Here is an 18,020-nt window from a genome sequence, read left to right on the forward strand (position 1 = left end):
CAGTTAAATTGGGGGATAGTCTGTGTTGGTACGTGTGAGAGAGATCCACCTTTCCAAGTTGTTGGGGTTCATCTCATACTTCTGAAGGTTTGAGGGTGCTGCCTGTTCCATACCCCCCCTACTCCTCATCTAGCCTTTTAGGGGTACAAACAATAGTAATTGGGGCCTAGTGTGGTTGTGTACGTGTGATATACATACACTTTTTTTGGATCATATTTTCTATTCCGCTATTTAATCAAAAACCTTTGGGGATCAGTTAAATTGGGGGATAGTCTGTGTTGGTACGTGTGAGAGAGATCCACCTTTCCAAGTTGTTGGGGTTCATCTCATACTTCTGAAGGTTTGAGGGTGCTGCCTGTTCCATACCCCCCCTACTCCTCATCTAGCCTTTTAGGGGTACAAACAATAGTAATTGGGGCCTAGTGTGGTTGTGTACGTGTGATATACATACACTTTTTTTGGATCATATTTTCTATTCCGCTATTTAATCAAAAACCTTTGGGGATCAGTTAAATTGGGGGATAGTCTGTGTTGGTACGTGTGAGAGAGATCCACCTTTCCAAGTTGTTGGGGTTCATCTCATACTTCTGAAGGTTTGAGGGTGCTGCCTGTTCCATACCCCCCCTACTCCTCATCTAGCCTTTTAGGGGTACAAACAATAGTAATTGGGGCCTAGTGTGGTTGTGTACGTGTGATATACATACACTTTTTTTGGATCATATTTTCTATTCCGCTATTTAATCAAAAACCTTTGGGGATCAGTTAAATTGGGGGATAGTCTGTGTTGGTACGTGTGAGAGAGATCCACCTTTCCAAGTTGTTGGGGTTCATCTCATACTTCTGAAGGTTTGAGGGTGCTGCCTGTTCCATACCCCCCCTACTCCTCATCTAGCCTTTTAGGGGTACAAACAATAGTAATTGGGGCCTAGTGTGGTTGTGTACGTGTGATATACATACACTTTTTTTGGATCATATTTTCTATTCCGCTATTTAATCAAAAACCTTTGGGGATCAGTTAAATTGGGGGATAGTCTGTGTTGGTACGTGTGAGAGAGATCCACCTTTCCAAGTTTTTGGGGATTATCTCATACTTCTGAAGATTTGAGGGTGCTGCCTGTTCCATACCCCCCCTACTCCTCATCTAGCCTTTTAGGGGTACAAACAATAGTAATTGGGGCCTAGTGTGGTTGTGTACATGTGATATACATACACTTTTTTTGGATCATATTTTCTATTCCGCTATTTAATCAAAAACCTTTGGGGATCAGTTAAATTGGGGGATAGTCTGTGTTGGTACGTGTGAGAGAGATCCACCTTTCCAAGTTGTTGGGGTTCATCTCATACTTCTGAAGGTTTGAGGGTGCTGCCTGTTCCATACTCCCCCTACTCCTAGCCTTTTAGGGGTACAAACAATAGTAATTGGGGCCTAGTGTGGTTGTGTACGTGTGATATACATACACTTTTTTTGGATCATATTTTCTATTCCGCTATTTAATCAAAAACCTTTGGGGATCAGTTAAATTGGGGGATAGTCTGTGTTGGTACGTGTGAGAGAGATCCACCTTTCCAAGTTGTTGGGGTTCATCTCATACTTCTGAAGGTTTGAGGGTGCTGCCTGTTCCATACTCCCCCTACTCCTAGCCTTTTAGGGGTACAAACAATAGTAATTGGGGCCTAGTGTGGTTGTGTACGTGTGATATACATACACTTTTTTTGGATCATATTTTCTATTCCGCTATTTAATCAAAAACCTTTGGGGATCAGTTAAATTGGGGGATAGTCTGTGTTGGTACGTGTGAGAGAGATCCACCTTTCCAAGTTTTTGGGGTTCATCTCATACTTCTGAAGATTTGAGGGTGCTGCCTGTTCCATACCCCCCCTACTCCTCATCTAGCCTTTTAGGGGTACAAACAATAGTAATTGGGGCCTAGTGTGGTTGTGTACGTGTGATATACATACACTTTTTTTGGATCATATTTTCTATTCCGCTATTTAATCAAAAACCTTTGGGGATCAGTTAAATTGGGGGATAGTCTGTGTTGGTACGTGTGAGAGAGATCCACCTTTCCAAGTTGTTGGGGTTCATCTCATACTTCTGAAGGTTTGAGGGTGCTGCCTGTTCCATACTCCCCCTACTCCTCATCTAGCCTTTTAGGGGTACAAACAATAGTAATTGGGGCCTAGTGTGGTTGTGTACGTGTGATATACATACACTTTTTTTGGATCATATTTTCTATTCCGCTATTTAATCTAAAACCTTTGGGGATCAGTTAAATTGGGGGATAGTCTGTGTTGGTACGTGTGAGAGAGATCCACCTTTCCAAGTTGTTGGGGTTCATCTCATACTTCTGAAGGTTTGAGGGTGCTGCCTGTTCCATACTCCCCCTACTCCTAGCCTTTTAGGGGTACAAACAATAGTAATTGGGGCCTAGTGTGGTTGTGTACGTGTGATATACATACACTTTTTTTGGATCATATTTTCTATTCCGCTATTTAATCAAAAACCTTTGGGGATCAGTTAAATTGGGGGATAGTCTGTGTTGGTACGTGTGAGAGAGATCCACCTTTCCAAGTTGTTGGGGTTCATCTCATACTTCTGAAGGTTTGAGGGTGCTGCCTGTTCCATACCCCCCCTACTCCTAGCCTTTTAGGGGTACAAACAATAGTAATTGGGGCCTAGTGTGGTTGTGTACGTGTGATATACATACACTTTTTTTGGATCATATTTTCTATTCCGCTATTTAATCAAAAACCTTTGGGGATCAGTTAAATTGGGGGATAGTCTGTGTTGGTACGTGTGAGAGAGATCCACCTTTCCAAGTTGTTGGGGTTCATCTCATACTTCTGAAGGTTTGAGGGTGCTGCCTGTTCCATACTCCCCCTACTCCTCATCTAGCCTTTTAGGGGTACAAACAATAGTAATTGGGGCCCAGTGTGGTTGTGTACGTGTGATATACATACACTTTTTTTGGATCATATTTTCTATTCCGCTATTTAATCAAAAACCTTTGGGGATCAGTTAAATTGGGGGATAGTCTGTGTTGGTACGTGTGAGAGAGATCCACCTTTCCAAGTTGTTGGGGTTCATCTCATACTTCTGAAGGTTTGAGGGTGCTGCCTGTTCCATACCCCCCCTACTCCTCATCTAGCCTTTTAGGGGTACAAACAATAGTAATTGGGGCCTAGTGTGGTTGTGTACGTGTGATATACATACACTTTTTTTGGATCATATTTTCTATTCCGCTATTTAATCAAAAACCTTTGGGGATCAGTTAAATTGGGGGATAGTCTGTGTTGGTACGTGTGAGAGAGATCCACCTTTCCAAGTTGTTGGGGTTCATCTCATACTTCTGAAGGTTTGAGGGTGCTGCCTGTTCCATACTCCCCCTACTCCTAGCCTTTTAGGGGTACAAACAATAGTAATTGGGGCCTAGTGTGGTTGTGTACGTGTGATATACATACACTTTTTTTGGATCATATTTTCTATTCCGCTATTTAATCAAAAACCTTTGGGGATCAGTTAAATTGGGGGATAGTCTGTGTTGGTACGTGTGAGAGAGATCCACCTTTCCAAGTTTTTGGGGTTCATCTCATACTTCTGAAGATTTGAGGGTGCTGCCTGTTCCATACCCCCCCTACTCCTCATCTAGCCTTTTAGGGGTACAAACAATAGTAATTGGGGCCTAGTGTGGTTGTGTACGTGTGATATACATACACTTTTTTTGGATCATATTTTCTATTCCGCTATTTAATCAAAAACCTTTGGGGATCAGTTAAATTGGGGGATAGTCTGTGTTGGTACGTGTGAGAGAGATCCACCTTTCCAAGTTGTTGGGGTTCATCTCATACTTCTGAAGGTTTGAGGGTGCTGCCTGTTCCATACCCCCCCTACTCCTAGCCTTTTAGGGGTACAAACAATAGTAATTGGGGCCTAGTGTGGTTGTGTACGTGTGATATACATACACTTTTTTTGGATCATATTTTCTATTCCGCTATTTAATCAAAAACCTTTGGGGATCAGTTAAATTGGGGGATAGTCTGTGTTGGTACGTGTGAGAGAGATCCACCTTTCCAAGTTGTTGGGGTTCATCTCATACTTCTGAAGGTTTGAGGGTGCTGCCTGTTCCATACTCCCCCTACTCCTCATCTAGCCTTTTAGGGGTACAAACAATAGTAATTGGGGCCCAGTGTGGTTGTGTACGTGTGATATACATACACTTTTTTTGGATCATATTTTCTATTCCGCTATTTAATCAAAAACCTTTGGGGATCAGTTAAATTGGGGGATAGTCTGTGTTGGTACGTGTGAGAGTGATCCACCTTTCCAAGTTGTTGGGGTTCATCTCATACTTCTGAAGGTTTGAGGGTGCTGCCTGTTCCATACCCCCCCTACTCCTCATCTAGCCTTTTAGGGGTACAAACAATAGTAATTGGGGCCTAGTGTGGTTGTGTACGTGTGATATACATACACTTTTTTTGGATCATATTTTCTATTCCGCTATTTAATCAAAAACCTTTGGGGATCAGTTAAATTGGGGGATAGTCTGTGTTGGTACGTGTGAGAGAGATCCACCTTTCCAAGTTTTTGGGGTTCATCTCATACTTCTGAAGATTTGAGGGTGCTGCCTGTTCCATACCCCCCCTACTCCTCATCTAGCCTTTTAGGGGTAAAAACAATAGTAATTGGGGCCTAGTGTGGTTGTGTACGTGTGATATACATACACTTTTTTTGGATCATATTTTCTATTCCGCTATTTAATCAAAAACCTTTGGGGATCAGTTAAATTGGGGGATAGTCTGTGTTGGTACGTGTGAGAGAGATCCACCTTTCCAAGTTTTTGGGGTTCATCTCATACTTCTGAAGATTTGAGGGTGCTGCCTGTTCCATACCCCCCCTACTCCTCATCTAGCCTTTTAGGGGTACAAACAATAGTAATTGGGGCCTAGTGTGGTTGTGTACGTGTGATATACATACACTTTTTTTGGATCATATTTTCTATTCCGCTATTTAATCAAAAACCTTTGGGGATCAGTTAAATTGGGGGATAGTCTGTGTTGGTACGTGTGAGAGAGATCCACCTTTCCAAGTTGTTGGGGTTCATCTCATACTTCTGAAGGTTTGAGGGTGCTGCCTGTTCCATACCCCCCCTACTCCTCATCTAGCCTTTTAGGGGTACAAACAATAGTAATTGGGGCCTAGTGTGGTTGTGTACGTGTGATATACATACACTTTTTTTGGATCATATTTTCTATTCCGCTATTTAATCAAAAACCTTTGGGGATCAGTTAAATTGGGGGATAGTCTGTGTTGGTACGTGTGAGAGAGATCCACCTTTCCAAGTTGTTGGGGTTCATCTCATACTTCTGAAGGTTTGAGGGTGCTGCCTGTTCCATACTCCCCCTACTCCTCATCTAGCCTTTTAGGGGTACAAACAATAGTAATTGGGGCCCTGTGTGGTTGTGTACGTGTGATATACATACACTTTTTTTGGATCATATTTTCTATTCCGCTATTTAATCAAAAACCTTTGGGGATCAGTTAAATTGGGGGATAGTCTGTGTTGGTACGTGTGAGAGAGATCCACCTTTCCAAGTTGTTGGGGTTCATCTCATACTTCTGAAGGTTTGAGGGTGCTGCCTGTTCCATACCCCCCCTACTCCTCATCTAGCCTTTTAGGGGTACAAACAATAGTAATTGGGGCCTAGTGTGGTTGTGTACGTGTGATATACATACACTTTTTTTGGATCATATTTTCTATTCCGCTATTTAATCAAAAACCTTTGGGGATCAGTTAAATTGGGGGATAGTCTGTGTTGGTACGTGTGAGAGAGATCCACCTTTCCAAGTTTTTGGGGTTCATCTCATACTTCTGAAGATTTGAGGGTGCTGCCTGTTCCATACCCCCCCTACTCCTCATCTAGCCTTTTAGGGGTACAAACAATAGTAATTGGGGCCTAGTGTGGTTGTGTACGTGTGATATACATACACTTTTTTTGGATCATATTTTCTATTCCGCTATTTAATCAAAAACCTTTGGGGATCAGTTAAATTGGGGGATAGTCTGTGTTGGTACGTGTGAGAGAGATCCACCTTTCCAAGTTGTTGGGGTTCATCTCATACTTCTGAAGGTTTGAGGGTGCTGCCTGTTCCATACTCCCCCTACTCCTCATCTAGCCTTTTAGGGGTACAAACAATAGTAATTGGGGCCTAGTGTGGTTGTGTACGTGTGATATACATACACTTTTTTTGGATCATATTTTCTATTCCGCTATTTAATCAAAAACCTTTGGGGATCAGTTAAATTGGGGGATAGTCTGTGTTGGTACGTGTGAGAGAGATCCACCTTTCCAAGTTTTTGGGGTTCATCTCATACTTCTGAAGATTTGAGGGTGCTGCATGTTCCATACTCCTCTTCCTCATCCTCCCTTTAGGGTAGGAAAAAATTTAATCGGGCCTAGTCTGTGTTTGTACGTGTGAGATACACAGTTTTTTATCCTATTCCGCTATTCAATACACACCCTTTTGGTGTAAAAAACATTAAATTGCGGCATAGTTTGCATATTTGACATTTGCATATATTGTGCCTTGTTGCGCTGTTTTGGGTACTCCACCAACATGGCCAGTGGCAATGACGCCATTCTCAGCTTAACTATCCCACTTCTATGCCTCCTTGAAAAAACAATTTGGGCGATGATGGAAGAGGATGTGGCACAGGATGAGGAGGAGGAGGAGGAGGAGGATGAAGAGGTAACATTTCAAAGGCTTTCAGGGCAGTCATTCGCAAGGGGCTCCGAGGGTGGGTTCCTGCACACACAAACGCCAGGGACACAATTGTCCAGCAGGGGCACAGTTCTGGAGGATCAGGAGGATGAGGAGGAGGAGGAGCTGGAGGAGGAGATGGAACCATGTTCACAGCAGGGTGGCACCCAGGCCAGCTCATGGCCATCACTGGTGCGTGGCTGGGGGGATACAGAGGACACGGCCGATACACCTCCCACAGAGGACAGCCTTTCGTTGCCTCTGGGCAGCCTGGCACACATGAGCGATTACATGCTGCAGTGTCTCCACAACGACCGCCGAGTTGCCCACATTCTAACTTGTGCTGATTACTGGGTGGCCACGCTGCTGGATCCCCGTTACAAGGACAACGTACCGTCCTTAATTCACTCACTGGAGCGCGATCGCAAGATGCGCGAGTACAAGCGCACGCTGGTAGACGCCATGCTGCTGGCATTCCCATCTGACAGCGGGGCCACAGTGGAAGCACAAGGCAGAGGAGGAGGAGGAGGAGGTCGCCAACGCAACCAGGGCACCGCCAGCACCTCAGAAGGCAGGGTTAGCATGGCCGAAATGTGGAAAAGCTTTGTCAGCACGCCACAACAAACAGCAGCACCAGCAGCTCAGATGGAACGTCTTAGCAGGAGGCAGCATTTTACCAACATGGTGGAGCAGTATGTGTGCACACGCCTACATGTAGTGAATGACGGGTCTGCCCCCTTCAACTTCTGGGTCTCCAAATTGGGCACATGGCCTGAGCTTGCCCTTTACGCCTTGGAGGTGCTGGCGTGCCCTGCAGCCAGTGTATTATCTGAACGGGTATTTAGCACGGCTGGGGGCGTTATAACAGACAAGCGCAGCCGCCTGTCCAGAGACAATGTGGACAAGCTCACGTTCATTAAAATGAACCAGGCATGGATCCCACGGGACTTTTCCGTACCTTATGCAGAATAGCAATGGATACCGACCTTACCCACCCATTGTTCCATTTTTGCTCTTTCTCACTCTTTTGGGGTGTACCCTCATTTAAAATTTTTGAAAAGAAGCAGTGTTGGCTACCTCGTCCTCCTCCTCAGGGCCAGATTAATGTAGGGGCTATTGGAGCTGCAGCTCCAGGCCCCTACCTTTTATATAGGCCCCGGGTTGGCCATATTCACTGTTACCGCTCTTCTGTCACTTGTAAACACAGAAGTCTGGCTTCTATGCTCGCTTCCCCAGGCAGCACCCTCAGAACCTCCCCACACAGCGTGAAGGCCGGACAAGGAGGGACAGTTGGCGATGCATGGATGTGTTTATGGGCTTCAGAGACAGCATCCCATGTTGAATTAGGCATGCATGGCTGCACCCTTCCTCCTCTGGGTGCATGGCAAGGCACGGCCCTTAAGGCCCTTCAAAATCCTCAGCACCAAGCCCATGATGCTGTTAATCCGGCCCTGGTCCTCCTCCACCGCCGCTTCCACCTACACCGCCCATAGGTGTGCGCAGCCTATTGCATTAAGGTGTGCACCCCAAAGTTGAAATACACATGCATGTGTTTGCCAGCAGGGAGAGTAATGTATCGGGGCCATGTACCTGTAGGCAAGGAGAAATAGAGCAGAGCAGGTCCCAGGGAGATCTTTCCCATCTCCTCACTGGCAATGCTATGTGCCCTAGGTGATTAGGGTGTGCCCAGGCACACCCAGCACACCCTGTGCGCACGCCTATGTCACCGCCACATCCACCACCACCTCAACCTCCCTCCTACTCCATATGGGCCTCGTCCTTCAGAGATGAAGAAGAACATTGTTTTATTTTTCTGTTTTTTTTTGTTGTTTTAAGTTATTTCCCTATCCACATTTGTTTGCAGAGCACTTGCCATGCTCTTAATTACGTTTTGCTGCCATTTGCAGCACTCTAGCCCTTTCCTTTGGTGTTTTAGAGCCATTTTAGTGCCTTAAAGTTCGGGTCCCCATTGACTTCAATGGGGTTCGGTGTCCGGGAAAAGTTCGGTAAAAGTCCGGGACACGGACCCGGACTTTTTTTTAAAGTTCGGCCGAACCCGTCGAACACGGACATCTAGGTGTCCGCTCAACCCTAATAAAGACCAACTACTTTTAAAAACACTTAAATTGCTTTCTGTTAAAATAACAATGCCAGGACAGTATGAACACCCCTAATATGACCCCTTTTATGGAAAGTAGACATCCCAAAGTGATTTTTTTCTCTTCTATGAGCAACCACAGTAATCATCGGGTGCAGAGCTGCCAGGGTTGGCTTTGCACACAGTGCTGTGAAAGGAGCAATCTGAAGGTGGCTAGGTTTAGTCACATTAATGGGGGGAATGGCTTCCTAAGGGCTAATTATGGAGTAGGGCTTATAAATGTCACTCCAGAATTATCCATCTCACTGTTTTTTTATATGGTGGTAGAGAAGTGGTTAAGGCTAGTTAAATATGCTAAAATAATTTAAACTATACGACCGGTAATTACTGGCCTCATTTCATTACATGTATTTCTTAGCTCTGTATGAACTTCACATATTTTTATTTCAATTGTAAATTATAATATTATTATATAATATTATTGTTTCAGAACATTTTACAATGTACAGTAAGGATACACACATTGCTAACAATTTTGAACAATAGGACTGCATAATCTAACCAGAAAGGCACAAGGGACAAGATCATTGTGAATCTACACCCAGAAAAAGAAAATGATACACAGTGATGAGCAGAACTGCCCTAGGTTTGATTGGGGAAGGGTTCAGCGAACTTCAAAGAAGTTGGAATTCCAAACCAAAACCCCATTGAAATCAAAGGGAGCCAAATCTGTCAAATTAAAAATGCCCATTTTCTGGACTAATGGGCAAGAGGGTGTAAAAAAATAGCATAGAAGTAAGGATGAGCGAACAGTTCGGCCGGAGCATAGGTTCGGGCTGAACATTTGCCTGTTTGGCCATTCGCCAAACACCTGAATTTGCAGGGTGTTTGCCCCGACGAACAACCTGCAATGAACTGAGTGCTGCACAGTTTTGCAAAGCTTTGTCCAATCATGGCGCAGTGTAAGCTGGTTGTTAAGGAGCGGGGCCAGGAAGCCGGCGGCGGCATCCTTGACAACCAATGAGTCATCAGCTGTCAATATGTTTCCCGGCTGACAGTTAAGCAATTACAAAAAAAATGTGTCAGTAAAAAAAGAGAAAAAAAATGGTGTGGGGTCCCTCCCAAGTCCATAAAAGGCCCTTCAGGTCTTGTATGGATTTGGAGTGAGCCTCACGCCAAAATGAAAATTATAAAAATGTCATGGGATCCTCCCAAAATCCATACCAGACCCTTATCTGTAGCCTGACAGGTCAGGAAAGGGGAGGGCAGAGCGAGCACCCCCCCACTGCCCAACCATACCAGGCCACTTGCCCTCAACATGAGGGGTGGGTCAGGTGACGTCAGAACGGGCGATGCCACCTTGCGACAAACCCAGTTGGCCCCACTTCTTGCCTATATAAGAAATGTCAAAGCACAGAGTGGGCATGCGTCGGGAGGCCTCCCAAGAGGCGAGAGCATTTTTAATTTTTTTTTTCCGGGTCTGGCGGGCGGCGTGATTGATGATGGATTTGCATTGAGGGAGACTACTTTTTATTTTTTAATAAAGAATTAGTCAAAAACTGTCTCTTGTGTTTATTATTTTTGTACACTTTTTTGGTGAATGGGTAGGGGTACTATGTAACAGATACCCATTCATATGGGGGCTAAGATCTGGGGGCCCTCTTGTTAAAGGGGTTGTCAGGAAGAGGCCCTTGCCCTCATAAGCATGGGAACAAGGTGCTTTGGGTGGAGGGGGCAGAGACACCCCTGCCTCAAAGCACCCACCCCCCCCATATTGAGGTCATGTGGGCTGGTATGGTTCAGGAGGGGTGACTCTCGCTCGCCCCCACTTTCCTGACCAGGCTGCATGCCCAGATAAGGGTCTGGTATGAATTTTGGGGGGGACCCCACGCTGTTTTTTTATTTGTGATGTGGGGTTCCCCTCTAAATCCATACCACAACCAAAGAGCCTGGTATGAACAGGGGAGGGGGGACCCCACACAGTTTTTTTCTTTATTTTTTTATTAGTTGGGTGCTGCCAATTGTAATCACGAGTCATTCGAAATGGGATTTGAATTGGGTTTTTTTCTTTAAAAAAGTCATTATTGCTGTAGCATGTTTTATGCATGATACAGATGCGCCACTTTTCAGGCACATTAAGGGGGCCCCCCGGCACTATATTTAAAGGTTTTTTTTTTTTTATTGTAGCAGTTTAAGCATAATTAAAATCACTGCTCCTAAAAAAACAATTGTTTTTATTTTTTTACTATTTTATTGATACATGTCCCCCAGGGCACTACCCAGACCCTCATATTCCTTTTATGGCCAATTCCTTCCATATAAGCCTTCAAAATGGGCCCTTTTGACTTTTCATGTTCCGCTCCCATAGACTTCAATGGGTTCGCCATTTGGGTTAGAACATTTCCCAAGTTCGGGTGTTCTGCTGCAGATCGAACAGGGGATATTCGGCCTATCCCTACATAAGAGATGGGTACTGCCCTGGTGAACATACACCTTCAATGGTCTGCTGTGTATTTCAGGGAACATTTGGAGGGGCTGTGTGCTGTTTTTTAAGTAGCTAGCAACAAATGTTATTTGCCAGTAATTTGAACTGTATCTTTTTTTTATGACTCTTGGTATTACTTTTTTCTAAAAGTGATGCCAAGGGTTTATATCTCACAGAGTTCAAACATCAGGATTAGGTGGTGCCAAGAGTTCAGAAGTCAGGATTAAAGTGGTACCGAAGTTGAAATATTTTTTACCTTAAAGAATCCTCTGCATTAGGGTAAAATATGCCCTATTACCTGTCTTGCCATATCATCCATAAACACTTACCTGACTTTATGTCACCTATCCAGAGCTGTCTCCATCTCCAGCATTACTCTCATTGCTTCTTGCTTTCACAGGAGAAACTGCAGACCTATAGGAACCGTGTGATGAGGGTCAGAGGTGTATATATTGTAGAGAGGCGACCCCAGGTCACTGTGTGTGTAAGCAATCTACGCCTGGTTTTGATTAAGACAGGCCTGCTGATTGCACACCTGTGGGCTGGGTTCATATTATTCCCAGGGTTAGCACTCAGGGCTCCCAGCTGCACCCTACAGACACAAGGTCTGTGTATGGGAGTCAGGAGGTCTCCCAGTTGGAGATAGCTGCACCCGGGTAGACGTGAGGTCTGGCCCAGGAGTAAGGAGGTCTCCAACCAACAGACACGAGGTCTGTGTATGGGAGTCAGGAGGGATCCCACCTTCCCTGAGAGAGAGAGGCCGCAGTTGGCAGCCAGAGCTTACAGGTCTGCAGGAGGCAGATGTATTCTGCAACAGTACAGTAGAAAGCTGATCCAAAGGAAGATATCAGGGAGCTTAACCAAAGGATACTTGTGTTGATCTGAGGATCAGATCTTAGGCCTAGGCGTGAGGCCTGAAGCAGCCATATGACATGTGAGTAAGCCAGGAGGCTGAACTTAACAGATATACAGTAATGGTGGAACCCCCTGCAAGGGAAATTGCTGTTTTGTGAACTTTCTTTATGCCTTTAAATAAAAATGGGCTGCCATGCCCTTAAAAATGCAGTCTGGACTGGCACTACTTCTTCAAATTGCATGCACCACATGAGTTGAATCGCCCCAAAACGTTACAATTGGTGGAAGAATGCTATGGGCACAGATGGCGGTGATCCAGATCCTCGTATGCCAGAAAGCGTGAGTATCAGAGACTGTCTGTATTGCTATTGCTGTGTGAGCAAAGAGTTGTGTGTTGTCTCAGCCTTAAGGAGACAGTACACCCAAAAACATTTTTTTTCTAAAGAACTGTGTTTTCCTGACTGCAGGGAGAATGTGGTCTCTCATAGCAACTGGGGAAAGTCTGTTTGCAAAAAGGAGGAGCTACAGTGAAGATGTTTGTGCAAAAGTGCCTGCTGTTTCCACTGGCAACAGGAAACCTGTTTGGTCCGCAGCGGATGTTGGAGAGTGCAAGAAAGCTTCAATGTCACCCTATATCCATGTGGGGGCATCTGCAAAGTTGAATGTTGTTGACCGTAGCAACAAAGTCAAGGGCAATTGTGAGACCTATGGTGGATGGTGGAGTGATCCTGATGAGACTTCTGAGTGGTGGGCTCAAGAGGAACTGTTACAGCCAGTAGGAGAATGCTGGCATAGTTCTGCGGGAGAGTGCAGTATATATGTATATATATATATTGGCTTTAATGTCACTTTAGGAAATGCACAATTCTGTGGCCAGAATTGGTAATGGCAAGAGTAGAAGGGTCAGGTCAGAAGCAAAGTAACTCACAAGCTAAGACTTCACATCTGGCTTCCCACGTCATTATCTGCCCTCTTCTTTATCCTGTCAGTCCCCGGCATATTCCTTGTGAGCCAGGCACCAGATTGTAAGCATTGCACCATACAGGCTCCTACTCAAGTGTCACACTACATAAATGCCAGTCCTAAATAGTGTGGTTGGAGCAGCCTTCACATGCATGTCAACATGGATTGCCACACACATGCATGGCACTTCAGCAGCACAATTTAGTGCAGAGTGAATTGAGCTGGAGCCTGCATATTAATTACTATATGGTGCCCAGCTCCTAAGGATGAATCCAGGGATTTCTGTTTGCCAGGGACAAACCCCTCCCATAAATAACTTAAAAAAAAAAGGAATTTCATTTTTTTTTTTTTTTGAGTTTTACAAATGAGGCATGTTTCGCAATGATATACGGGTTGTAACAGTGACTTTTCAAACTAGGACGTTACAGATAAATTCAAGGGCCCATTCACACCACTTGGATTGTGATAACATATGTTACATGTGAGCTGTATCCTAATGCACATATAATACACATGTGTTCTGCAACACACAGCAATATAGCACAATGCAATGTGTACTGTACATACAGACAGCACATTTGCGCATTGAGGTGTGTTGTTGCCAATTCTTTCATTCATGCAATGTGCGTGAATGCACAAAAATGCTTGCACTCCGACTCACTCTAATAAAGTGTGAGTGGACGCTCACTTTTTTGTCTTACAAATTATTTATAACTCTGATTAACAGATCTTGTGGTTTATGCACCTCTTTCAGTAACTATAAGCCTCCAAGTAGAGTTGTTATCCTGATGAGCAAAGATGTGTTTTTAATACTTTGGCAGGTAAAACAGTAAACTTTTAATATTACTGTTTGCCTATATTATCACTTATATTTTAAATCTGCTACAAAAGACATCAAAATGATTCTACATTTATGTTTTATACTTTTGAGGTTGAAAATCAGAAGGAATATAGATGGTTTAAAATATGTTTTTTGAATCCTATCACATGGTATAATTTCAGATTTGCTGACATTTTGTGGACTGAAATGACAAGTCAGTTTTTTGTTTTAACAGTCAAAATCTATTAACCTTGCTGTTTTTATCCTATTTAACATCTTTTGGCATGCTTTAAATATTTTCTTAAGTGTATGATCAATTCTCAGGGATACTTTTAAAGTATAGACTTGCCAGAAGTTATTTCATTACTGTAGGTCAAAATGTCCTTAAATTCTCCTGTTTGCAAAAGTGATTATTTTATGTCTAAGGAAGATTACAACAGTTCCCCTTGGTGTGTTACAATATCTATTTCTCTCTGTTATATGACTTGCTTTGGAATAACTTGGTTCCCTTTAGACCACACAGCTCAAAATGTGAAGAACATTTTCTCCTGCCTACAGCAATTTTGAAAGTATTAGGTTAAGTGCCCTTAAGATTTTCAAAGTAAAAAAGTAAAAAAAAAAAAGCAAGAGTGAAAGCAATGTTAAAAAAAAACATTTTGAAAAAAAAAAAATAAAATAAATAAATATATATATATATATATATACATAATTCATTCTGCTATTCACATTATTTACATTCTCGTTTTTATTGTATTTGATGTGCCCCTTTTTAAGAAGTGCAGCATTTTTCCTAAATACAATCCTTGACAAGTCCTAAGAATACGATTTGTAAAAATACAGTTTTGTCAATGTAAATTATCGTTCCTCTATTTAAAAGAAAAAAAAAAATAGTTTTTGTTGTTTGGAACAAAAAACATTCACAACACTGAACAAAGACACATACCAAATAATCATAAAATTAACTTAAAATTGTTTATTGGTCCTCAATAGTGCATGATACAGAGCAATACTGTTCTATTCTCACTACACGTATGCCCCAGGCGTGTGCAGCTCAACATACAGCTAAACCTTTAATCCTGCAATAACCAGTCCTTTTGTAACTTAAGGCTTTATTCCAGAGATAGAATAGTGGTCACATGACAAGTCAGAATGGATATGCGAATAGGATTGTGAATAGAGAGGTGAAACTGCAAATAAACAGATAAAGGCATACAATCATTAACAAACATAAACATGTACTGTATGCAGCTAACAGTTCTGAGCATACCAGCGATGCTTCAAAGGGGGGTTCAGGAATCTTCCCACAGGAACCTCAGATGCTGTCTGGCTGTGTCACAAGGTGATCTAAAATGGAGATTCTCTCAGAGAGGGGTGGAACTAATGTCCAGCAATAGAAAACAGGAAATACCATAAAGTACTGCATAACAGTCTATGTCACCGTGGCATCTTGTGGACAAGATTGGTATTACTACTTCCACTAACATTAATTATTTCTAAGCTGAAGGCATGACACTCCCCTTCTGGGATCATCAGATACCACTATTTATTCCTCAGATGATAACAGCAAGATCAGTTCAGAAACTGGTCTGAGGAACAACTTTGTCTCCTGATTCTCTGGATCTTGACTTCCACTTTACATGGGAGTGATGATGTGACACATTCAGATAAGCGATGTGGTGGTGACCAGGAACTGTTAGAGGGTTTCTCTCATCTGAATCTAGGTTGGCTTGCTTTAGATGACCACCTACCCTAAGTAGTCCATTTTGATCAAGGAATGGGTCAAGTTTCCTCAGGGCACTGTCTCTAGGGATAAGTTTTCCGTTCAAGATACAGTCAAACTCCTTAGCATAGGCTTCGTGCTGTACAGTGCGGATGATAAGATCCCGAGACTGCTGTAGCTCTAATACTGAACTGATCCTTTGGCAATGGTGCCATCCCTTGCGGTCACAGCTGTTTGAGTCACCTTTAAAGGAGCGAGCTATGTGAATAAGACAAGAAATAGCTCGAACAAGTGTCTTCCATTTTGAGAATCTGGTAAATCTGTCAGATTTAAGCTGGCAGTCTGAAGTTGTAGTATGAAATGTTGAGATCTCAGGACGGATGTCAGTATCTGAGTCTGGATCTATTAGTTCAATAGTGTCACTTTTAGGAAAAGTTTGTTCTGCATCGTACAAGAATGCAGGTCCTGTAAACCATGTTGTGTCTTTAAGGTTACATGCAGCAACAGCTCTTGTAGCATGGTCTGCAGGGTTATAGTCAGTAGGTACATAGTGCCATTGTGTTGGACTGGTGGATCTCCTAATCCTCAACACTCTGTTCTTGATATAAACGTAGAAACGTCTGGTCTCATTGTAGATGTAGCCTAGCACTACCTTGCTGTCTGTGTAGAGTTGAACATCTTTGAGGTCAATGTCCATCTCTGAGGTTATTAGTTCTGCAAGTTCAACAGCTAGTACTGCAGCACAAAGTTCTAGCCTAGGTATAGTGTGCTCAGGGTGTGGAGCTAGCTTTGCTTTGCCCATGATGAATCCTACGTGGCATCATGCTGTAGTGTCAACAGTTCTTAAGTAGGCCACAGCAGCTATTGCCTTGACAGAAGCATCACAGAATATGCAAAGGTTTTGACTCTGTATCTCTGTAGAAGGTACAGGAGCATATGGGTGTGAAACATGGAGATCAGATAAGACTGATAAAGAGTCCCTCCACTCTACCCAAGAGTTCCTCTTATCAAGGGGTAGTGGGGCATCCCAGTCGGATGTTTCATGAATTAAGTCTCTAAGCAAGGCTTTACCTTGAATTGTCACAGGTGCCGCAAATCCTAATGGATCGTACAGGCTATTGATTGTAGACAAGACACCTCTGCGAGTGAAGGGTCTTTCTTCTCCATTTACTTGGAAGGTAAAGGAATCGGATTTCAAGTCCCAAAGTAGACTTAGACTGCGTAGTACAGGTAAAGAGTCTGTACCCAGATCTAAGTCCTTTAGATCACTGGAATGGTCTTGAGCGGGGAAAGCTTCCATTACCTCTTTGCTGTTAGAAGCAATCTTGTGAAGCCTGAGATTGGAACAAGCGAGCATTTCTTGTGCTCTTTTAAGAAGACAGATTGCAGACTCACTGGAAGGTAAGGATTTTAAACAGTCATCCACATAAAAGTCTTTCTCTACGAATTGTCTTGCATCTGAGCCAAACTCAAGTTCACCTTCTTGGGCGGAATTTCTGAGTCCGTAGATAGCGACTGCAGGTGAAGGGCTATTGCCAAAGATGTGTACCCTCATGCGATACTCTGAGATATCTTTTGAAGGATCATTGTCTTGGAACCAAAGGAACCTTAGGAAGTTCCTGTCTTCCTCTTTGACCAAGAAACGATGGAACATCTGCTGGATGTTAGCTATGAAGGCAATAGAATCTTTGCGGAAGCGTAAGAGCACTCCCAGGAGTTTGTTGTTAAGGTCTGGGCCTGTCAAGAGGACATCGTTTAAGGAGATACCCTTGTATTTGGCACTAGAGTCAAACACTACTCTAATTTGACCTGGATTTTTGGGATGGTACACTCCGAATATAGGGAGATACCAACACTCTTCAGAGTCTTTAGGGGTGGGAGCCACCTCGGCATGACCGTTCTCAAAGATCTTACCCATGAAAGAAAAGAAATGTTCCTTCATCTCTGACTTTCTTTGCAAATTACGTTTAAGGGAAGAAAAACGTTGTAGCGCTTGTTCTCTGTTATTGGGTAAGCGTTGCCTCTGTGGTCTGAAGGGAAGAGGTGCAACCCAGCTGTTTGTGCTGTCTTTGACTAGACCTTGCTCCATTATTTCTAAGAAGAGTTTGTCTTCGATAGACATTGCCACACGATTGTCATCTTTAGTTCTCTGAAAGACTGTGCACCCTAAATGGTCTTGGTCACTGTCACAGGCAAAGTTGTCACTAGTGAGTAGGGTTGAGCGAACACCTAGATGTCCGTGTTCGACGGGTTCGGCCGAACTTTAAAAAAAAGTCCGGGTCCGTGTCCCGGACTTTTACCGAACTTTTCCCGGACACC

The sequence above is a fragment of the Pelophylax lessonae genome (genome assembly GCF_965119305.1).
Source record: "Pelophylax lessonae genome assembly, chromosome: 5".
NCBI classification, from domain to species: Eukaryota; Metazoa; Chordata; class Amphibia; order Anura; family Ranidae; genus Pelophylax; species Pelophylax lessonae.